The sequence below is a fragment of the Canis lupus genome, chromosome 13 (assembly GCF_003254725.2).
Source record: "Canis lupus dingo isolate Sandy chromosome 13, ASM325472v2, whole genome shotgun sequence".
NCBI classification, from domain to species: Eukaryota; Metazoa; Chordata; class Mammalia; order Carnivora; family Canidae; genus Canis; species Canis lupus.
This window is the reverse complement of record NC_064255.1, coordinates 14,913,822-14,939,153: the sequence shown is the minus strand read 5'-3', so window position 1 is coordinate 14,939,153 and position 25,332 is coordinate 14,913,822. Positions and strand designations below refer to the sequence as shown.

Here is a 25,332-nt window from a genome sequence, read left to right as displayed (position 1 = left end):
ACATTCAAATTATGTCTGCTTCTCACCTGGTTTAGGACTATAAGAAGGTCAGGTAAATTGTGCCAGTTTGAAACAACCAGTGAGAAAACAGCCCTTGTTTTCAATCCACGATGATGGCTGTGGATTGAAGACAATCCCTGGCTTCAGTTTTTCTGAGTAAACCCAGACCAACTCTAGGGGATTCACACTCTTACTGAATCAGAGTCAGGAATGATGAAAAAAGTCAATTGGTCAAATTCAATTTTAAATATTGGAAAACCCATCAATGATTTCATCATAATTGATTTACACAGACAAGACCTTAGAGACAACCTAATTTCCAGAAAGGCAATAATATAATGGAAAGACCATGAAATTTCAAATCTGAAACCAGAATGAGAGTTCTGATTTTACCACTTACTGGCCTAGGGAACCTTGGGAGTATTACCTTTCTTTCTGGGAATATTTTTTTTCCTTACCTATAAAATAAGAAACATAGTAAGATTCACATTATAAAAGTGCTATGGGCATCAACTGAAGTAATGCATAGGAAACCTACAAGTTTTTATGCAGATCTTTTAGATATTTGAGTTCATTATTGACTAGTGATTGAGTCGGTAGTGCCTTGTTTTGCTGCTAATTGGAATCCACAGACCTGTTGGTCTTTACACCCCGTAGTTTCTCAGGCAACCTCAGATGATTAACTGATTCATCCTCATTATCTTTTATCTCTCCTGTCCTTGCCTTTTTATAATTGCACCGTTGTCTTCAACTTCATCATTTCAAGTCTGGTTAAATGCAGTTTTCTACCTAGAGGCTAATATCCAAAACCCATCCCACCTGCAGCCCCACATACACACCCAAATAAGTACTTTATTTATACTGTAAATGCTCCTTTCAGGAAGAAAAGGAAGAAAGATAATAAAGATAATCAAGTCATTATTTACTAAATACCGTGTTCCAGTCATTGTGGTAATTAACTATCCATCCATTATTTTTTAACAGTTGCAGCAACACTTTGAGGTTGACTCTGTCATTTTCCTGATTTTTGACTGAGAAAGCTGACATATAAACAAGTTTCCAAGATCAAGTTGGAATAGCCTGAGGGCTAGAACTAAAATGCAAAGGCAGATGTGTCCCAGTCTGGAAGCCTTCCTTGTACATCCCTTGGTTGATTGACTCTAAGCCTTCTCTGGCTTTACAGAGCATATATAACGAAGGAAGGAGGGAACCTCAAACAAAATAATCTAGGCTCTGATAGAATCCTTCCAAGTGTAGTTCTCACCATCTCTACTCTGTCTGGGCTTGTTTCCTTATTCTCCATTCACTTACATTGATTCACACATTGTTGCATTCTTGTATTCATTTAAGACACTATCTTGTAGCCGATGATGATGATGATGATTCATTTTCATTAAGTACTTGTGATGTGCCAGGAATTTATCTGAGTTCTTTATATATACTAATTTTGTGTAACAATAGTTAGAGATCAGTTCTACAATTATCACCATCTTGTACATGGTTAAACTGAGGAACGGGGATATTGGATAATTTGTCCTAAGTCATATGTTAATATAGGAAGCTAATACTCAAGCCAGTCTAACTGACAACAAAGCCCATTATCTTAACACCTATATTAGCTGGGTTTCTGTGCTATTGCACTAGCAACTCACCTGCTTTCCCCCCACATTTCTCTTTTCCTTTAAAATTATATCCTCTATTTCTCTACCCATCAAAATTGAAAAAAAAAAAAAAAAAAAGTAAAGATCACATTGACTTACCCTGCATAAAGCTTCCTAAGACAAACCATATCACCCAGCATTTATACTATTCATTTTACCTGTATGTATCTGTAAGTAGAAAATATTTTTTCTCAGACTAATTACTAAACAAGTTTAAGTGATGGGGGATATTTTCTACTCCCATCCTCCCTCTGCCTGGCAAGGTGCTAGGGGATAAACAATAGGTACATGACACAGTTTTTAGTGATCAAGTGGCAAAGAATCCATGTATTTTTTTTTTTTTCTGTCTCACATGACTTTCTCTCTGCCATCCACACTGGAATGTATCACTTTTCTTTATCTGGTCTCCTAAGTCTAGCTGGAGTTTTACTTTTTCTATTATGTTTTTGTAGACTCTTCCTCCTAAAATGAATACCTTCTTCTTTTATTTTTATAGCAGTTATTGTCACAGCATTCATCTGATTGTTCCACTGTAATTTTACTATGAAATTTTCCGATGTAAATTTGACAGGATACTCAATAATGAACATCCTTAGAAGGTATTAATTGTGGTTGTTTAGTCCACTGTTAAATACTCACATGAATATTGTTGGTTTTAACTGCTAGTGATGTAAGTGCAAGAGAAAAGTGTACAAAGAAATCAATTTCTGGATAGGGTAGATAAAAAAAAAAAAAAACAACCCACATGTAATAAGTCTGAAAATCCTGCTACAGACATTATTATATTGAAGGTGCTTAACATTTATGAGATCCTTCATGTCTTAGAATTGAGAAGGAAAGATGATGGGTTTCAATGCCCTTATCAGTGAAATATTATCTTCCACTTTAAATGTAGGTTTCCTTGATCCTTTCTGTGGTATTTAAGACCTATTGCTGGTTTTTTAGCTCTTTCTCATTTTGGTTTTTTGAAAGTAAATATTGAGGAAGAAAAGTCTGAAAGCTACAATGCTCATATTCACACCAAGAACATGGACAGATGGATATCCCAATCCATATTACTTACAAATTTAAGAAAATTAATATTGGTTAAAGCAAGATATCTGTATAGCAGATGTCCATCTTTCTCCAACAGCTCCGAACACCAGCTGTTCAGATGAGGTTTTTATGAAGCGTAAAGTCTGAATACTGCTGTTTTGTATCCTGAATATTCTTTTAACTTTTTGAGAGCAGGGAAAAAAGAGGAAAGAAGAAAGAAAGAAAGAAAGAAAGAAAGAAAGAAAGAAAGAAAGAAAGAAAGGAAGGAAGGAAGGAAGGAAGGAAGGAAGGAAGGAAGGAAGGAAGGAAGGAAGGAAGGAAGGAAGAAAGAAAGAAAGAAAGAAAGAAAGAAAGAAAGAAAGAAAGAAAGAGAAAGAAAGAAAGGAAAGTCTCCAGGAAGAAAGTGAGAAAAACCATGTTGGAATGGTATCACAGTAATTTAAGTGCTTTTTCTCCATTCATATATGCTCAAAGTCTCTAAGACAGGACTTAGAGCAAAAAATTGAATGGATACCAAATATTTTCTTTTCATGTATGAAATATGCAGAACCACTTCCCTTGCTTGATGGTAATTCAATTTTATAGGGTTAGCAAATATTTTTCCCTCCAAACTTTAATATCAAGAGGACTTTTCAATTTAGAAATAAATATCCTGCCTCTACCAAGGGCTTTACCTTGATTAACCTTCGTAACTAACTGGGGAGGTTGCTTGCTATGAATGTGTTTGCATGTGAACTTCAAGCTGGTTTTATTGACATAAGAGGTCAATCTAACAAGGTCCTAGCATCAAGGGAGGAGAGCAGAGAAGCTATACTAATTGTGGCCATGAAGAGCATGTAAGTGTTTTCATTAAAAGTCAATACTCATGCAGATTTTCAATTCACCATCTGGCCCTCTTTGCACTGATATTTGAAATGCAAGGAGCTGATTTAGTTACCAGATTTCTTCATTATTTTGTCACATATTCATAGACTACTTTTTTGCCATTTCTAGGTAATATAAATGAAAACATAGTAACATACTTTCTGTATCGCATTTTACATTCTTTTGAATATTTTGAATCCATATTTCAAAACATCATTAAATTTAGTTTTATTATACTATTAAAGAATTAACTTGACCAGCCTTTTTAAACATAGGTACTAATCATAGGAACTAAAGAGCCATTTGAAAATTTATAGTTAATATTGAACTAAATTTGTTTGCAAAACTTTTGGTAATATGTGTGTGTGTTGGGTTAGAGATGAGAGGATGCTCTTCATTCTCTAATATCTCTTTGGAAATTACAGTGAATTTAGTGGGTATATATTTTAGGCATAATACCTCCTAGCAGCATATATAATCAGAAATTTTATAGCTAATTTTGTCGTTTGTTCTATTTACTGTCTCTGTTCTACATATGTGACTCATATGAAGATGACATTGTTAAGAATTGTTTGAATTTGTGTTTTTATTTATTTTTATTACTAGATGAGATTGTTTCTTTAAACCACCTTTACTCTTTTACCTGTTAAGCAAACACTGAGTCTTGATGAATAAAAGACTTAATGATTTGGGAAGGTTTTAGAAGTAATAATAAATTCAATTAATAAAAATATATTGGGAACTTAATATATGCTAGACACTGTTCTGGGTGCTGGGAATTTTTCAGTGGGCTATAATAAGAGAAGCTGATAACATAATGAGTATTTAAGTCCCTTACATGCATTGTCTTGTATAATAATCATGATAAAAATCATGAGGCAACTCCCCCCTTCCCTGCTTTACAAATGAGACAACTGATGCTTATCGAAGTTAAATAACTATCTAAGGCTTCACAACAAGGAGGTAGCACATCTAGGATTTAAAACCAGATTTTCCTGGCTTGGCTGTCCATTACTTCCTATGCTAACACATAGAAAATGGTAATGGAACTGACTGCTTTTTGGTGAAATTCAGCCAAACGCTGCATTTATAAATTCAATCCCACCCAGCAATTGCACTGCTGGGGATTTACCCCAAAGATACAGATGCAGTGAAATGCTGGGACCCCAATGTTTATAGCAGCGATGTCCACAATAGCCAAACTGTGGAAGGAGCCTTGGTGTCCATCGAAAGATGAATGGATAAAGAAGATGTGGTCTATGTATACAATGGAATATTCCTCAGCCATTAGAAACGACAAATACCCACCATTTTCTTCGACGTGGAGGGACCTGGAGGGTATTATGCTGAGTGCAATAAGTCAATCAGAAAAGGACAAACATTATATAGTCTCATTCATTTGGGGAATATAAAAATTAGTGAAAGGGAATAAAGGAAAAGGAGAGAAAATGAGTGAAAATATCAGTGAGGGTGACAAAACACGAGAGACACCTAACTCTGGGAAATGAACAAGGGGTAGTGGAAGCGGAAGTGGGCAGGGGGGTTGGGGTGACTGGGTGATGGGCAATGAGGGGGGCACTTGACGGGATAAGCGCTGGGTGTTATGCTATATGTTAGCAAATTGAACTCCATTTAAAAATTAATTAATTAATTAATTAAATCCCAGTCATTCTTGTTATTTGTCCCACTTACCCCATCTCATTGTCCCATGATCACACTTTTTTTTTCTCTTTATATCTTTGTCCTTATATTCCCATAACTTATTTTAGTTGGATCGTTCACTGCTCTCTTCATTCTCTAGGTAAATCTTACACTCTGTATCCCTTTTTAGGTTCAGTTAAAATTTACTTATTCCTCCCAGAAATCTTTCTTTTTCAAATTTCACTGAGCTCCCTTTTCTCTGAACTTCTCTAGTATGCTCTGTTGTTTTACTAAATTCGTGCTAAATTATATATTGTCTTGATTTATTTGCTTATTCTCAACTACATTTTGAAATCTTAAAATAAATAATTATATCATCTTCAGTATTTGTAGCAGTTAGACAAACTAAGAAAATAAATCAGGATGTTAGTGCATGATAGAGGACAAACTAACCAGAGATAGGATGGATTCGTATATCACAACATTATTCTAATAGGTCTAGTAAATGAGGTGGTAAAACCTGCTTTTTCTTGCTTTCAGTGAAATGGAGAATGCAAATATTAATTGCAGAAAATGCCACATTTCAGAACAAGAAATGAATGATAACAGATTGAGAAGTCAGTAGGAAATCCATGTCAGGAAAAAATCATCTCTGTGATCACAGCTAATCCAATCATCATATGCAGGAAAACTTTCCATAAGTCACCTATCCTTCATCATAAATTGGAGATATTTTATTGATAAGATTAGGGACTTTCACAATGTCCTCAGAAGTCTGGTCTCCTGAAATTTTAACACTTTGAAATAGTTTCAAAATGTGAAAATCCCAACACATAATGAAAGTATTTTGCAAGGATTAAGTTGTTGCCTCAGTGACTTGGGCAAATGTTAGGGTGGTTATCACAAAGTCTAATAAAAGGAAAGTTGCTAAGAATCTGTCAGTATGCCTCCATCCTGGCTTTGATGACACTGTGCCCTGATCACGGACACAAGTATCCTTGCCTATAATGGAAGATGACTCATTAGGTTACCATGGCATTATGAAAATATTGTGTAATGCACACTTTATTGGGTATGAAGTGATTAAATAGAAAGTCTCCCAGCTACTGTTGCCTTGGAAGGTTTTAATGATGCTATGCAGTAAGTGTCATGGTTGCTGCCCAAATGGAGAATCTGTGTCTCCCTTCGTCTCTGAGCAGGAAAGAACTCCTCCCACCAGAGGGCCTTTAGAACTCCTTCCATACTTAGAGAGATCACATCATTGGAGCAAAAAACTTTTTTTTTTTTTTTCCTGCACACAGACAAGAGAGATGATAGATACAAAATGCTTAATTTAGAACACTGCAACAATGTGTAACAGAGGTATTTGAGGGGTTAACAAGGAAAGGTTTGGCTTTCAAAATCCCTACCTATATTGCGTGTTTATGAAAGCAAAGACCAAGTCTTGGTACTATGGACCTGGAAACAAGAAGTGACAGTCTCAGACAAGAGGAGAAAAATGTGGAACATAAAAAGCAAGGTCCGACTTTATCATTGCAGGGAATGTTCTGTGGGCCACACTGGTTCATGCTAAACACTAGCTCGTTATTATTAATAGACATTGTTTATGTGCTAGCCACATGCTAGATCCTGAAAAATCAAGGAAAAGTTAGCAGATGTGATCCTTCACTCTCGTGGAGTTTATGGATTAATGGGAAAGACATTAAAACAAGAATCATCCAAACAAAAGTATAACCACAAAATATTTTAAGTGCTATAAAGAAAAGGTACAGGGAGGGTAATAATTACCATGTTTAACAAAGTGGCTTAGTAAAACCTGGAAGATGGAAGAGTAGGGAATTTTTGTAAGAAAGTACTATCTAAGCTGAGATCTAAAAAGAGTGGACATTAAATAGATAAAATGGATCACTGGCAGGGAAGAGGTAGTGAGGAATGAAGAGAAGTAGACAGACCATCATGTGCCAAACAATGTTATATGGATCAGAAAGCTAGCCAGAGTGGCTGGAACTAAGAGAGATAGAGGAAGATGAAGTTTCGGGGCAGAACCTCCAGGACTTTATGGGTCCTGTTTGGAAGAATGTTGGTCTTGATTTTAATGGAAAGTCACTGAAGCTCTTAAGATAAGAGGATGATAGTATTTACAGTTAAAATTATGTTTGTTCATATTATAAACAATAGATTAAATGGTACAAAATGAGTTAGAACAGAACCAAATGAAAGAAAAACAGCTCTTCGTGATTCCACTTCAGCTGTAGGAAGGAGGAACTTCTACTGTGTTTTTCAAGGCATGTAGAGATAAGGTCATATGGTATTCTGTGAGGCAAAAGGAAAAGAATGGTGCTCTGAACTTGGTTGAAGTGCACAGAGTCATCTCAAAGAGATGTTTGGAGAGTTTTTCCTAATAGGAGAGGATGTGAGTTTGCCAGTTGTGAGGTTGGTCTGATCTTGGAAAAGAACCTCCTGAGAGATGACTGAATCTCTGCTGCAAAAGCTCATGAATGCATCTGTGTAGGTCATTCCTGACCAGCAAGGCACTGGCCTTGGGAATACGAGGGTCTCATGTCGGTGAAGTGGTACCACTGCTTTTCCTCAGAGACCCTATCAGTTTAGCAGAGTTAAGAGAACTATGAGTTAGTGTTTTAAGCCACTAAGTTTGTTAAATAGAAACAAATGACTGGAACATCTGAAATTGCTGCTTTTCTATTCATTTGTTAGCACCATCATCAGCCACAACTGATGACAAATAGTGATTTTTTTCAGCTTTCCTCCTCTTCCTCCCTTCTCAACTTTCTTTAAGTTTTAAGTCTCCACCTGACTTGATAAGTAATATGTCATCATAAGAAATTGCTTTGTTTTTTACTGGAAATTTTGTTGCATTTTTTCAACTAATTTATTTATTGGGGTATATCATGTTGTTTATAAATTTCATGTTTCTGTACATGTTTCCTAATAACATTATTTTTTAGAGACTGATAAGTAATATTTTAATATTTTATATCACAATATGTTAGTTTTTAGTTATACATGGATGGGCATTTTATGTATGTGTGCTTTATAAGATTGATTGACGGTTTAGCATTAATGTCTATTGTACTATAGCTTTCCCATTTAAAGTAGTGGGAAATAAGCTCCTGTTTGGCCCAGAATGTCAGAGTTTTCAGAAATGAATCACTAATATAAAATGAGAGATGCCTATATACAATTTTTCACTTTCTGTAATGGAAGAATCAAGAGAGAAGGGGCGGCTGTGTTGGTATTCACGGAATAGCGTCTACAAGTGGGTGGGAGTTACTGGGTTTGTTTTGGATATGTTAGTTATGTGATGTTTTCACACATAGGTAGAGAAGCCAAGAAGGCAATTGCTTAGAAAACAAAACAAAACAAAATTCAAAAAGCAAAACAAAAACACTAGGAAATAATCAGAAACCACTGGAAGCCCTTAACAATAACTCAGTTGTATTTGGGTCAGATAAAATTATAATAGAGGACTATACACATAGAGTGGTCTAGGAGGTCCAACTCCAAAATCACAGATGAACCCAATTATTTTACACAGGTACTACCTAATATTCACCCTTTAAAGTCACAAATTGAGGACAGACTGCTGTTGGCCCTAGCAGTGCTTTACAGAATCTTCCATTTTAACTCATGTAATAGAAAGTTCTCAAGGGTAAGAGTTATATTTCATGTGGCTAGAGCAATTGACTCAGGCCCCTAAAGAACTCAACCATCACTATGTATAAGAGAGAAATATAGCCACACATTTCTGTACAAATTCCATATATGTATAAGTGAGATGCAAAGAACATATGTTCAGCCATAAATATGTTCATGTATAGCAGGCTACTCCTTCTGTGAATAATCACATGCAGAGACATTTGAGGAAATGCAAATAAACTGCTTAGAAGTGTTCTTGGCACTTTGTAAGTGCTCAGTAAATGTTAACTGCAATAATAATATTATTGTTATTCTTTTCCTTCTGTTTCTACTCCTCTTTCTTCTCCTCTGCTCTTTCTTTCTCCTCATATTCATTGCTTCTCTGGGAATGCCATCATAGCACTGTTACTGATTCCCGGTCACCCACTTTCAGAACAGAGAATTGTGATTAATTCTCTTTCTTGCCTGTCTGCTTTTCTAATTAATCCTAAGATCAGTTTTACTCCCACACCCTTTAGTTCCCTCGTCCATCTCATGCTCCTTGCCACTGTCATGTTTAATATCCCTATAACTTTTCATCTACAAAGCGCCAGCCTCAAACCAAGGGTGGATTGCCCATAGGCAGTGAAGCCTATCCTTAGAGCACTGAAAAACAGGCATGTCATAAAGATGAAGATAGTTCAGTCTTGATGAACCTTTTCAGGGTTTTTCTGTCAGGAAACCTAGAAACATATTGAAGTGTTTTTTGTTTTTTTTTCCTACATATGTTTCATTCTTAATAGTTAGGGATTGATTTTATCATGACCCATAGTCAAGAGCAGTAATACCAAAATATTTTCAAAGTTTAAGGCTTCTAAGATCTTATCATCTAACCCAACTCCTGACTTGTCTCCAGCATTCTGGTTGGTTCTTTCTCAAATACACTCCTTTCAGGATAGTGAGTACTTCTGTAATGAAATTGCACAACTCAGAAATTAACAGTAATTTAGAGTGATTAAAAATATCGGGTAGCCCATGTGGCTCAGCAGTTTAGCGCTACCTTCCACCCGGGGCGTGATCCTGGAGACCCAAGATCGAGTCCCGTGTCAGGCTTCCTGCATGGAGCCCGCTTCTCCCTCTGCCTGTGTCTCTGCCTCTCTCTGTCTCTCTCTGTGTCTCTCATGAATAAATAAATAAAATCGTAAAAAAATATATCAAGCAATCATAAAGATGTGGATTAGGGAGAGTTCCATAATATTCCTGGGGTATGAGTATAAAGAATAGGCTTTCATAGGGAAACATATTAAGGTTAAGCAAGAGAAGATCATAGCCCACCGATATCTCATCCTCCTCCAGGGAGATTCTTTGAGGACCCTGTATTTCTGGTTACAGCATAGGTTTGTATTACAGGTGTGGGTAACTATTCCTTTGCTGAGCTACTTCTTGGTAGTACACGTGGGGGAACACTTTTGATAGATGTAAGAGTCAAAGTTTAATATGAGTATCTATGCCAGCTCTTCAGACAGTTGTATGGAAATGCCAGCTGCTTGGCGAAGGGGGTGCACTCAGGCCCAAGGGAAGCTGAGCTCAGGTGTAGTCCCTCTCACTGGGATGGGAGTGTGCTTGGTCTCTGTCAGCTCATTGCAAGGTAATCTGAGCTTCAGATTATTCACTGGATAATCCTACTTGTTTCCCTCTTTCTGATCCTGACATCACTCTTGCATCCTATGCTTGTCTTTCTTTCTTTCTTTCTTTCTTTCTTTCTTTCTTTCTTTCTTTCTTTCTTTCTTTCTTTCTTTCTTTCTCTTTCTTTCTTTCTTTCTTTCTTCTTTCTTTCTTTCTTCTTTCTTTCTTCTTCTTCTTTTCTTTCTTCTTTCTTTCTTTCTTTCTTTCTTTCTCTTTCTTTCTTTCTTCTTTCTTTCTTTCTTCTTTCTTTCTTTCTTTCTTCTTCTTTCTTCTTTTCTTCTTCTTCTTCTTCTTCTTCTTCTTCTTCTTCTTCTTTCTTCTTCTTCTTCTTCTTTTTCTTCTCCTTCCTTCCTTCCTTCCTTCCTTCCTTCCTTCCTTCCTTCCTTCCTTCCTTCTCTTTCTTTCTTTCTTTCTTTCTTTCTTTCTTTCTTTCTTCTTTCTTTCTTTCTTTCTTTCTTTCTTTCTTTCTTTCTTCTTTCTTCTTTCTTTCTCTTCTTTCTTCTTCTTCTTCTTCTTCTTCTTCTTCTTCTTCTTCTTCTTTCTTCTTCTTCTTCTTCTTTTTCTTCTCCTTCCTTCCTTCCTTCCTTCCTTCCTTCCTTCCTTCCTTCCTTCCTTCCTATTTCCTGTGCTGTTTTTCCTTGAAAGATTTGCTCATATTAGGTTATCTACCACCTTGCTTATGTTAGCCCTCCACTTCCATACTTATACTTTCCTCCTACATCAACTTCATGTTTATTCTACATAACTTTCAGAAGCCATGTTAAATACTGCCCTCTCTTCATGGAGTCTTCCTTCCCATTCACCTAAAATAGCCTAGATTTTTTTGATAGAGAAGTAAAATATTTAAAACGCTAAGCACACTGTTGAAAAATTAGAATTCTTTTTAGTAACTATATATTTTTATTCTTTTCATCAAAACTAATTAATACAATAATGCTTTTGTTTAAAAATTTTACGCAATTAATAAAAAATGCAAGGGGTCCAAACTGACTTAGAAATGTCAGGATATTTTGTAGGAACTAAAGTTTTATGAACCATATGAATAGGCCAAGCCAAGATATCAGTGTCAAGCTTCTGGTAAAAGTGACTACAGACTTTTAAGCAACAATTTCCATAAAGGTTTGTCAGTCAGGCAATGAAATGTGAGCTTCTTTAAAGAAGCTTATAAAATTGCATTATTTACAAGTTTGGGAGTATATCACATGTTAAATAGAAGTGATTTTTGTTACAAAATATAAAACCCAAGCAGGACCTGAAAAGGCTCTGAAGAAATATGACCATACCTGGGGCAGACATATATTAAACTTTGAGAAAGTATTAAGAGGAGTTAAGGTAAGAACTCATGTGGAATCCAATTGTACCTATATAGCAGGCACACAGTGTATTTCAGAATGGTGTAACATTGCCTCTTATCTAGGAATGTGCATTGAATATAGTAGAAGTAGAGGCTCCAAACTAGTAATCTATATTTTAGAGAGAGCTAGTAAATAAACAGGTAGTGCAACAGCATGTACTATTTGTGATTTGTTTTCTTGAATCATTATTACTAGAGAACGTTTCCCAAGTACTTATAATATATGAGAAAATATCCACAACACAGAGGCAGGCATGGCCTCTACCCAGTGGTTCTGCAATGTAAAGAAGTCTGGCAATAAAGCAGACATAAAAACACCGGAAGATGGATGACTTACATGGAGGTGATGCTGTTTGCCTAAAGTTTTATTTTTCTGGTTTCTTATTTGAGGCCTCTCCCATTGCTCTATGATTTTAAAAAGGTGCCTGCCATGTGTGGGGTCATAGAATTGCATTTTGGTCCTGTTTTCTCCTTCATAAAGAGTCTACTATGAGGTGAACGTTAAATTAGTATGTTACAAATTAATGTATTCCAAGGCCCTAATTCATAAGAAAAAGAAAATATTTTTTCTACATATTTTTGCTTATTCCAGCTTTATTTGTACATGGCCAAAGCAAATCTAGTTTGCTAGAGATCTGTTATGTAATATTAGCAATTTAATAGAGATGCTGGTTTTGATAATGACCATCAGAATATCTTTTTAAAATATTTTTTAAAAGTTTTTATGGGGATCCCTGGGTGGCGCAGCGGTTTGGCGCCTGCCTTTGGCCCGGGGCGCGATCCTGGAGACCCGGGATCGAATCCCACATCGGGCTCCCGGTGCATGGAGCCTGCTTCTCCCTCTGCCTGTGTCTCTGCCTCTCTCTCTCTCACTGTGTGCCTATCATAAATAAATAAATTAAAAAAAAAATAAAAATTAAAAGTTTTTATGGTTATTACCTTTAAAATTTTCACATTGTAAATAACCAGTAGGGTTTTTCCTGTGAAATAACAAGATAACACAAGGAAGAAAATTGTTGGGAAGCAGGTAGCCTTTAGGAAATTCTGATTGAGTATTCTCTCCTGGAGGAATAGAGACTCTGAAGATTATGTGTCTCCAAGACTGGAGGATCTCAGGTATGTTAATTGAATGCTTGATATGAGGAGGTCCTTAATGTACCACTGAATTGCATCTGCAGTCTTAAAATTTTGAAAGGGCAGTGGCTTCTTGAAAGTATCTTGTCATCAACAAGGATATACTACAAAAATAAGACAAAACTTTAAAATAAACCAGCTCAGATCCAAAGGGATGTTTAATGATAATCCATTTAATTATTTATTCATAAATTATGTATCTGTTAACTAGCTCTGTACTTAGGGATGAATTGATGCTTTCAAAAGCACTTATCACACTAAGAAAATGATATCACCTCATATAATTAAGAATTATAAAATTCTCAAAATTTATTGTTTTTTAATTGTGACTATGTTGTAAAAAGCTCTTTGTGAAATCCCAATAATAGAAAATTGAGACTGGAAGTGGGTTGACATTTCTGGTATTCCATTAGATACCAAAGTTCCAGTGGATAGGAGTGATTTCTGTGCATTAACAAGTATAATACTTGCTTACACTAGACACTCAGTATTGCTAGATGGATGAATAAACTGAGAATATTTGGTCTTGAGATTAAAAACAAAAAATAAAAAACTCCAGGATAGCCAGTGTTTGTGCTTCAAAGGATGGAAAGAGAAGCATTGGGGAAAGATGTGGTTGGAAAGATGGGCTGGACCCAGCCCCTGAAGAGCCAAAGGTCATTCTAAAGAGCATAGAATTTTTAGTAGAGGGGTGACAAGTTAGCTTTGCATTTCATAAGAATTGGTCATTTATTACCACTGTGGATACTACAGTTACCAGAAAGCTTATTTAAAAAAATAATGACTTGGTGCTCACTTTGGCAGTTCCTGTACTAAAATTAGAATCATACAGAGCTTGGCATGGCTGCTGCACAAAGATGACACGCAAATTTGTGAAGAAACAATAACCCAAACTTCCCAAATGGGGGAAAGAAGTGATTATTCAGATTCATTAAGCATAAAGGATATCAAATATTATAAATCTAAATAAGTCTATATGAAGACACATTATAAGGTAGTTGATAAAAGCCAAAGACAAAGTGAATTTTGAAAATTGCAAATGAAAATTTGTCACATTCAAGGGAACTCTAATAAGACTATTTGCAGAGTTCTTAGCAGAAACCTTGCAGGCCACACAGGAGTTGAGTTATTTAAACTGCTGAAAGAAAAAAAACTACCAAGCAAGAATATTGTACATAGCTGAACAGTTCAAAAATGAAGAAGAGATAAAGCCTTCCCCAGACAAATAGAAACTAAGGAAGTTAATAATATATAATCGGCTTTATAAGAAATAGTAAAGGGACTCTTCAAATTGAAACAAAAAGATGCTAAACAATGCAAAAGTACCTGAACCCTGGTAATGATAAATATATAAACAAATACAGAATACTGGAATACTGTAATGATGGTATATAAAACACTATTTTAATATAAATATAACATAACTATAAAATTTATTAATAAATTTACAATGCAAAAAGCTGTAAACTGTGATAAAAATGAAGATTCAAAGGGCTACATGTATCTCAATGTTTGTAGCAACATTATCAACAATAGTTAAACTATGGAGAGAACCCAAGTTCCAATCGACTGATGAATGGACAAAGAAGATGAGGTATATATATATATATATATATATATATATATATATATACACACACACATACACACAATGGAATATTACTCAATCATCAAAAAAAATGAAATCTTGCCATTTGCAATGATGCGGATGGAGCTAGAGTGTATTCTGCTAAGTGAAACAAGTTAGAGAAAGACAAATACCATATGATTTTACTCATATGGGATTTAGGAAACAAAACAGATGAACATAGGGAAGGGGGGAATAGAGAGAGGGAAGCAAATCATAAAAGACCCTTAATGATAGAGAACAAATTGAGGGTTGATGGAAGGAGATGGGTAGGGAACAAGCTAAGCGGGTGATGGGTATTAAGGAGGACACTTGTTATGATGAACACCGGATGTTATATGTAAGTGATAAATCACTAATTTCTACTCCCAAAACCAGTATTACACTATATCTTAACTAATTAGAATTTAAATAAGAATGTGGAAAGATGGGCACCTAGGTGGCTCAATGATTGAGTGTCTGCCTTTGGCTCAGGTCATGATCCCACAGTCCTTGGATTGAGCCCTGCATCCGGCTCCCAGCAGGGAGTCTGCTTCTCCCTCTGCCTATGTCTCTGCCTGTCTCTTTCTGTGTCTCTCATGAATAAATAAATAAACAAACAAACAAATAAATAAAATCTTTAAGAAAAATAATGTGGAAAGAAAAAAAGATGTAAATTGTGACTTCAATAACATAAATTGTATTGGGCAAGAGAAGTAAAAATAGTAGTTTTTATATGCTATTTGTTTTTGGCTTAAAATAGGCTGTTTTAAGATGTTTTATGTAAGCCTCATGATTACTACAAAAAATACATACAAAATATACACAAAAGAAAATAAAGATATATGACCACAGTAAATCAACAAAACAAGAGGAAGGATAGTAAGAGAAGTAAAGATGAACAAAAGAGCCACAAAACAGAAAACAATGAATAAATTACAGTAGTAAGTTTTTCCCCTAAGGATAATTACTTTAAAAGTAAATGGAATAAATTTTATGATCAAAAGACATAGCATGGCTGATGGATTATAAAACAAGACCCAACTACATGCTGCCTACAGGGACTTTCTTTAGAATTAAAGACACATACAGTTAATGTGGTGGAAAAAGATAGTCAGCAAATGATAATCAGAAGAGAGCAGGGGTGGTTTTACTTGTATCAAACAAAATACATTTTAAATAAAAAATTATCACAAGACACCAAAAAGAATATTACATAATGATAAAAGGATATGCACCTGGAATATATAATAATTATAAATATATATGTGTACCCAACATCAGAACACCAGAATATATAAAGCAAAAATTAATAGAACTGAAGGACGAAATTCATAGCAATACAATAGTAGTAGGAGACTTTAATATCAAATTTTCAATAATTGATAATGTCCAGGCAGAAAATCAATAAAGAAATAGCTAACTTGAACAACACTGTAGATCAAACAAACCTAACAAACATATTCAGTACTTTCCCTCCAACAGCAGTAGAGCACACATTTTTCTCAAGCATCCATAGAACACTGTCCAAATAGATCCCATGTTGGGTCCTAAAACAAATCTTAACATGTTTAAGAAGACTGAAATCATGCCAAGTATCTTTTACAAAATAATGATATGAAACTAGGAATCAATAGAAGAGAAATTGGAAAATTCATAAATATGTGAAAATTAAGCAACACACTCCTGCACAACCAATAGGTCAAAGAAGAAATCAGGGATCCCTGGGTGGCGCTGCGGTTTAGCGCCTGCCTTTGGCCCAGGGCGCGATCCTGGAGACCCGAGATCGAATCCCACGTCGGGCTCCCGGTGCATGGAGCCTGCTTCTCCCTCTGCCTGTGTCTCTGCCTCTCTCTCTCTCTCTCTCTGTGTGACTATCATAAATAAAAAATAAAAAAATAATTAAAAAAAAAAAAACAAAGAAGAAATCAAAGGAGAAATCTGAAAAATGCCCTGAGGCAAATGAAAATTAAAACACAATGTACCAATACTTATGGGATGTAGCAAAAGCAGTTATAAGAGGAAATTTTATGACAATACACAACCACATTAAAAAAGGAAGATCTAGGGATGCCTCAGTAACTCAGGCAATTAAGTGTCTGACTCTTGATTTTGGCTCAGGTTATGATCTCATGATCCTAGGATTAAGCCCTGTATTAGGCTCCATGCTCAGTGCGGAATCTGCTTTAGATACTTTCTCCCATCTCTTCTGCTCCTACCTGCTCTCCTCTATCTGTAATAAATAAATAAATAAATAAATAAATAAATAAATAAATAAACAAACAAATAAATAAATAAATAAAATCTTAAAAAAAAATCTCAAAAAAACTCCTAAATTTATACCTCAAGGAGCTAGAAAAAGAACAAACTAAGTCTAAAGTTAGCTGAAGGAAAGAAATGCTAAATACTAGAGCAATAATAAATGAAATAGGGGCTACACAAACAACAGAAAAGATCAATGAAACCAAGAGTTGGTTTTTGGAAAACATAAACAAAATTTACAAATCTTTAGCTAGTCTAACAAAAAAAAAAGAGAGAGAATAAAAAAGCTGACCTAAATTAATAAAATCAGAAATGAAAGAGGAGACATTACAACTAATGCCACAGAAATAAAAAGGATCACAAGAGGCTACTGTGAACAGTTATTTGCCAACAGACTGGATGACAGAGGAAATGGGTAAATTGCTAGATATACAAAACCACCAAGACTGAATCATGAAGAAAAAGTAAGTCTGAACAGATCAGTAATGAATAAGGAGATTTAATAAGTAATAAAAACATCCAACACAGAAAAGTCCAGGACCAGATGGCTTCACTAGTGAATTCTACCAAACATTTAAAGAAGAATTAATGCCAGCTCTTTTTAAACTCTTCCAAAAAACCGAAGAGAACACTTCCAAACTAAATTTTACGAGGCCAGAATTACCCTGATAGCAAAGCCAGACAAAACCACCACAAGAAACAAGAAAATTACAGGCCAATGCCCTTGATTAACATAGATGCAAAAATCCTCAAAAAAATACTAGCAAACTAAGTCACTACTTTGAGTACATTAAAAGGATCATATGTCATGATCAAGTAAGATTTATTCTTTTTTTTTTGTAAGATTTATTCTTGAGACACAAATGTATTCCAATACACACACATCAATAAATACGACACATTAACAAAATTGAGGATAGGAATCACAGGGTTATATCAACAATTGCAGCAAAAGAATTTAACAAAATTCAACACTTTTTCATGAAAACTCCTAGGCATAGAAACAATGGACCTCAATATAATAAAGGCTTTATATGGAAAACTACAGCTAACATCATACTCAATTATAATAAACTGAAAGCTTTTTCTCTGATATTAGGGAGAAGAAAGAAAACCCACTCTCACCACTTCTATTCAAATAGTGCTAGAAATTGTAGCCAGAGCAATCAGGCAAGAAAAAAGAAATCAATTCATTTAAATCAGAAAGGATAAAGTAAAATTATCTCTGCTGCAGATAATTAGGTATGTTGAAAGCTCTAAGGAACCCCCCCCCCCAAAAAAAAAACCTGTTAATGCTAATAAAGAAATTCAGTAAATTACAGGACATAGAATAAAAATAATTTGCATATCTATGTAGTAACAAAGGAATATCAGAAAGATAAAGAAAGCAATTTTATTTATTTATTTATTTATTTATAAAGATTTTATTTATTTATTCATGAGAGACACAGAGAGGTAGAGATATAGGCAGAGGGAGAAGCAACTCTCCACCCGGAGCCTGATACAGCACTTGATCCCAGCACCCAGGGATCACGACTTGAGCCAAAGGCAGACCCTCAACCACTGAGCCACCCAGGTGCCCAAAAGCAATCCTATTTACAATAGCATCAAAAAGAATAAAATACTTGAGATTAAATTTAATCAAGAAATAAAAGACTCATACACTGGAAACTGTGAAACATTGGTGAAACTAATAAAGAAAGCATAAACAAATTGAAGAACAATCTATATTTATGCATATTGTTAAAATGTTCACACAACCCAGAACAACCCCCACATTTGATGTAATAGACATAAAATTCTTAGTGACAACTTTTACAGAAATAGAAGAAAAATCCCCAAATTCATTTGGAATCATAAAAAATCATTAAAAAACCCACAAATTGTCAAAGAAATATTGAGAAAAAACAACCCTTGAGGCCTCACACTTTGATTTAAAAATATACTACAAAGCTACAGTAATTAAAACAGTATGGTACTGGCATGAATATAGACAGACAGACTAATGGAACAAAATAGAGAACCCAGAAATAAACCCATGCATACCTAATCAATTCATCTTTGACAAGTGTACCAAGAATTCACAATTGGGAAAGGATATTATTCTTTTCAACAAGTGGTGATGGGAAAATATCTACATGAAAAAGAATATAATCAGAATATTATCTTATACCACATATAAAAATCTGCTCAGAAAGTCCTAAAGGCATAAACATAACACCCAAAACTCTAAAAATCATAGTAGAAAACATAGGGCAAAGTCTTTTGACTCAAATCCTGGCAATGATTTTTTGGGTATGACACCAAAAACACAGGTAACAGAAATAAAAATAGACAATTGGAACTAAATGAAATTAAAAAGCTTCTGCATAGCAAAGAAAACAACCAACTAACAAAGAATGAAAAGTCAATCCATAGGATGACAGAAAATAATTGCAAGTCATATATCTGATAGGGAGTTAATTAATTTCCAAAATATGTAAGGAACGGCTATAACTCAATTGCAAAAAGGAAATAACTCCATTAAAAATGGACAATGGACTTGAACAGACATTTCTCCAAAGAAGATATACAAATGGCCAACAGACATATGAAAAGATGCTCTGTGTCATTAATTATCAAGGAAATGTAAAACTACAATGAGATATCACCTCATAACCTGGTAGAATGGTTATTACTGAAAAAAACAAAAGATAAGTGTTAGTGAGCATGTGGAGAAATTTGAACCCTTGTGCACTTAGTGGGAAGATAAAATAGTATAGCATCTGTGGAAAACAAGATGGAGTTTCTTTAAAAAAATTAAAAATAGAATTATCATATGATCTAGCAATCCTACTTTTAGGTTTACACCCAAAATATTAAAATTAGGATTTTGAACAGATATCTTCACTCCTATGTTCATTGCAGCTAATTTTATTCATAATAGCTAAGAAATTGAAACAATCCAAGTGAACATTGGCAGGTGAGTAAATAAAGAAAATGTAGTATATACATTATTCAGCCTTAAAAAAGAAGATAACTTCAAACAACATGCTAAATGAAATAAACCAGCCACAGAAGATCAAATACTGTGAGAGTCCACTAATGTAAGACATCTAAAATAGCCAAACTCATAGATATAGATAATGCAGTGGTGGTTGCTAGGTGCTGAGGGGAGGGGGAAATGAAGGGATCATTGTTCAGTGGGTAAAAGTTTCTGTTACACTCAATAAATAAGTTCTAGAAATCTGTTGTACAACACATGCTTGTAGTTAACAGTGTGGTACTGTGCACTTCCAAATTTGTTAAGAGTGCTAGAACTTATGTTAAGTACTCTTCCAACAACAACAACACAACAAACAAAACAAAGGGGCACCAGGGAAGTTTCAGAGGTGTTGGATATGTCTGTTACCTTAATTGTGGTGAAGTGTCATGGACGTTTGCATATGTTCAAACTCATCAAATTGTACACATTAAATATATGAAGTTCTTTCATATTAGTAATACCTTAATAAAACTTTAAAAAAAAGAATAGTGGCTTTTTTGACTCAGGAGTGATAGTTGTGGACCCTTCATGAGTTTCTTGATATAGGAGTTTTTTATATGCTTATTGTCAATTTCCCACATCTAGAACAGGGTTTGTTACATAGGGTGCTTAATAAATGCTTGTGCAATAATCTAAGGAACAAAACACACAAAGGTTTAAAAAAAGAAATTCAGAAATGGTTGATATATAAAAATACTTGCATTCATGCATGGATGTGAGAATTGCTTTTCTAAGGGGAAGATTGCAAGGTTTTATTTGCAATAGATCTCAGTTTGAAAAAATCACTTTTTATAATATAAGTCAAAAGACAATAAAGATGGAGAGTTTTTATAATTCTTAATTGTAGAACGTCATAACCATTGTGGATGAGTTGTTAGTTTGATAGATGCTTTAAAAAGTTTGTATAAATTGCCTCCGCCTACCAGGGAGCCATGCATGGATTGTCTACCTCCCGGTATTAAGCAAGTTTTCCTACCAAACTTTGCCAGTTTGAGGATATCTCATAAATTATTTCTCTCAACCGATCTTTTTTTTTTTTTAAACAAATAAACAGTGATGAGATATGTTGACCCCCAAAATGGTTTCCTGTTTTTTTTTTTTGTTTCCTGTTGTTTAATTTTTTCTGCTCACTCCAAAAGAAAATTGATCAATTTAAAAATTGAGACCTAAATATATATTTAACTAAAAACATAGTAAATTTTGTTAATGGTTACATTATTTTGCTATTTCAGGAAATACACACACACATTCATACATTCATAAACCTACCAAAACACAGTACTTCTACCCTCTTATTCTCCTACCTAAAGGAAGGAAAAAAGAGCCTTCCATTACAGCAAAGCACTTTAAGAAAAAGAGATACGAGGGAAAAATTTTCACTTGCTTGAAAGATTTAAGTATATTTCTTTACTAATATGAGTAAATTATAACGGAGTTTATATTCATAACCATCTCAGATTTTGCCTTCTTAGTTCTAGGTCACATGTACTGGCAAAAAAAATGAGTCTTAGATATTATATTGTTTACTGTGGAACAGTTTAATGGTATTACTGTGTAATATGTGGTACTACACACTGTTACAGTAAATGCATTATTAAAACCCTATCAAATAAAGGTCATATCTTGGAATCCTGACTTTACCAGCTGGCCCATAAATGTGGTTTAGAAATGGACTAATTAAATTACACCATTCAAATAATAATACTGATTAAATAGATATTTATACAGTACTTGTCCAAGAGAGTCTGCCATGGTCAGTTTCCAGGGGAAAGAAAGATCTAATCAAGTATGTATATTTTTCAAAGTATACACGTTAATTTGAAAGCTGAGTAAGTTGCAGAAGTGTTTCGGGATCAATGACTAAAAAGAGAGGACAAAAAGCGTGGTCCTTGGCAAAGTAGAGTTGGGAATCATTAATCATTTTAAAGTAAATGTTTCTCTACCTGAATCTCTGCCAAAGGCCTTGACAGACTACAGACTCCCAGAAGATCCAAACCTGCTGATGACAACAATGTTTGTTATACAGTATGCAATATTACAAAAGATCCTTTCAGTGCTTGGGATCTTGAAAAGATGCCTGTATCTAGGATTTCTGATAAAGCTTACAACTGCTATGAGTGATATTCAGTTTTAATATATGAGGCTTCATGCCATTACATGCACCAGTTCCATCCTTCATGCTGCATTGGAAGGCTCAGTTAAGCCAACTGGGGCCAATTCTAGAATTCTTCTTGCCAATGATGACATGGCTTCCTTTCCAGAGCCTCTGGTGTATTCTCATATAGTCTGACTTATAGAGAAGCCAAAAATTATTGGAGGCTCAGATAATTTTTGAACCACACCTTGGTTTTTTAATCAGCAGAACTTGATAGAAGTAAATGCTGTGAACTACTTCATGCTCATATTGCCTCATTCATAATGTGGTTGTCACATAAAATTATCCACCCACACTTTACCAGGAAGAATCTTTGCCTGCTCCTTCATCCATCAGGAAAAATCCACTGCAAGTACAAATTTCTTGGCTGCTTTACAGGTCACTACCTATTTTGATCAAGAAAGTGGATGACAAAGCCTTTCAAGTAATGAAGGTTTCCATAAAAAGCCATTTTAACTTGAAATGTTATGATTAAGCTTGTTAATAATGCTGTCTTTTAGAGGTCAAACATTTAGATAACAGAATTTTTAAAAAGAGAGATGAACAGAAAAAATGTGTATGTTACATAATTATAGAACTTCCAAAGTACTGATATTTCTGCTAGAAAATCAATTCTCCATGCTCCTGCCCAGAACATAAAACAAAACAAACAAAAAACCACACCACATATTTCTTTTCCTTTATATATGTGCATCTTAATTTTGTAGATGTAGATGCATCTTAATTTTGTAGATAGACACCTGGCTTGGTAACATTCCAGAAAAAGCACAGATCTCTGGGTCCAGATATTACCTGTGACACTACCTGGATACACTTTTTAGCTTGGGATGTTTATTAAAAAGTCCAAAAGGATTGGTAAAAAATGATTGAACTTGGGGGATCCCTGGGTGGCTCAGCGGTTTAACTCCTCCCTTCGGCCCAGGGCGTGATCCTGGAGTCCCAGGACTGAGTCCCACGTCGAGCTCCCTGCATGGAGCCTGCTTCTCCCTCTGCCTGTGTCTCTGCCTCTCTCTCTCTCTCTTTCTCTCTCTCTCTTATTGTGTGTCTCTCATGAATGAATAGATAAAAAAATCTTTAAAAAAAATGATTGAACTCAAACTTTAGTAAAGTGGATATACATAATGTAGTCTAAATTAATTAGGGTTATATAACAAAATTAAACCTATGAATGATAAAGTTGTAATGTTTCATTATTATGAAATTGATAAAACCTTTAGTTATGTGACCTAAAGATTTCTGGTCAGACTGGCTTCCATGTCTCCAATTTCTGTTCTTTGATTATTAGCCATGTTTTGACATTCTTCCGTTCTTTCTATCCCATAATTGTACCACTGCAGTTTTGATTGAGGTGTTGTTTCTTTGAATAAGACTCTTTGTTATTATTTGAGAGGTACCTTTGTTTCTCTATCTACAATTATGAAAATTTCTCTTCAAGTGCAGAGTTGATTTTTAAAATTCAGTTTTCAGCTGTACTTTGATTCCCTGAAAAGCACACTGCAAAATTCTTGCCAGTACATACTTATTACAGAATAATAGTATTACTATTTCTGAGACCCTGGGGTGGGTTCATGAATTTAATTTCTGGCCAGGTTTGTTTTTACAAAGTGTCCTGTTCCACTTTGAATCAGACTTAGATTCAAACTCAATTTAAGAAATTTGTTTAGAAAATGTTGCATGTCTTGTTCTGTTTCCAGGGATATAGCAGGTTGGGTTATTCAAACTAATCCTCCCATTGAAACCAACAACAGATGCTGGATAAAATATTTTATGACTACCTTTCAAAAGCCATCAAAAAGCTGATGAGGTAGTAAGGAATTACTAGGCCAAGTCTAGGGGAAACCTGGAACCCAAGAGTAAGGGAGTACTGGAGCAGTTTTTGCCACAAAGGCAATTATTAATCAAAGGTAAATTGCACTTTAGTTTTGATGGCTTAAACATAAGGACAATAGAAGTTATAGCCCAAGGCCTACTAAACACCCAAGATAAGAAATCTGAGAAGAGATTCTTCCTACATTAAACTAGGGCTTCAGAGAATTACAGCATTAGAATAAAGGTAAACCAGAAGTAAATCTGCCCACCATCTCCTGGAAATCAGACAGAGTTGCCTTAGAGTCGTGCAGATTAGAGGGGAGGAAAAGCCCTAAGAAATAATTGTAGCCTGATTGAATAACACATTTGCAATCCAAATTAACAGCTATCTACTAGTTATAAAATAATCTACAGATTGTGAATACATTTCAAAGTGACTGGACAGTTGCAGTGCCCCTTGGTGCCTGCCAGAAACCAAGGTGGATCTGCAGAGGAAGGATCCCTCCCTTGCTTTTTAATCTTTGAAATAGCCACATGGGTAATTTTTCAAGATTACGAGCAGAACACAGTTAAAAATACCAAGCACATAAGGATTCATGGCATTGTATCCCAGAATCAGCAGAAAGAATGAGTACCAGAAATACACCCACAGTAATTATAGATATTGGGCTTCTTAGAGACTGGGTATAAAATATACTTACTGTGTTTTTAAAAAGGAAGAAACTGAAAATATCTACCTATAGAAAAGTGTGAGAAGGCCCAAAAGATTTTACTTAAAAGACAGAGAACTTGAAATAGGAAAAATACAATAAAGTATAACCTCAATGGATAATTGTAAAAGAAAATTAGACATAGTTGAAGACAGAAGAGGAACTGAAAGTTTAGAAAAAAGTTATCTGCAAATTAGCACAAAGAGATTTAAAGATGAGAAACATGTAGGATAGGTTAAGAGACAAGGAAGAGCTGTGGTAAGTTTTAAAGTATGATTGAGTGGTATTCCAGAAGGAGATGGAGAGATTAGAAAAGAGGCGATACATAAAAAGATAATCAGTAAAATATTTATTGAACTGTCTAAACCGAGAAAGAAACAGATTTAAGATGCTCAGGAGATCTCAAAGAGGACTAGAAATAATAATTATTCCAATTGAGACACATTAAAATGAAATTTCAGCATACCAAAGACAAAATGAACAATCTTAAAGCCAATGACATGAGCAAAAAAATACAGATTACTTTTAAAGACTAGTGTGTGGATTAATATTTATTTCTCAAAAATCACATAGAAGTCAGACATATGATAAAAGAAATAAACTAATTACAGATCCATTGAAAATATCCTCAATAATGTTTGCAAGGATATATAAATATATATGTAGATATACATACACACATATCTTTATATATTTTTGCTTAATTTGAATTCAATTTAGTGAAAATATAGTATATTACTAGTTTCAGTGATAG

At 34.7% G+C, this 25,332-nt stretch overlaps 1 non-coding gene across 1 annotated transcript; it reads left to right on the top strand.

The window, feature by feature from the left end:
• Positions 1 to 13,799: 13,799 nt before the first annotated feature.
• On the top strand, positions 13,800 to 13,907 carry LOC112662574 (U6 spliceosomal RNA). The gene has a single exon (XR_003138666.1). It is a non-coding gene; the product is annotated as a U6 spliceosomal RNA (small nuclear RNA).
• Positions 13,908 to 25,332: the final 11,425 nt, after the last annotated feature.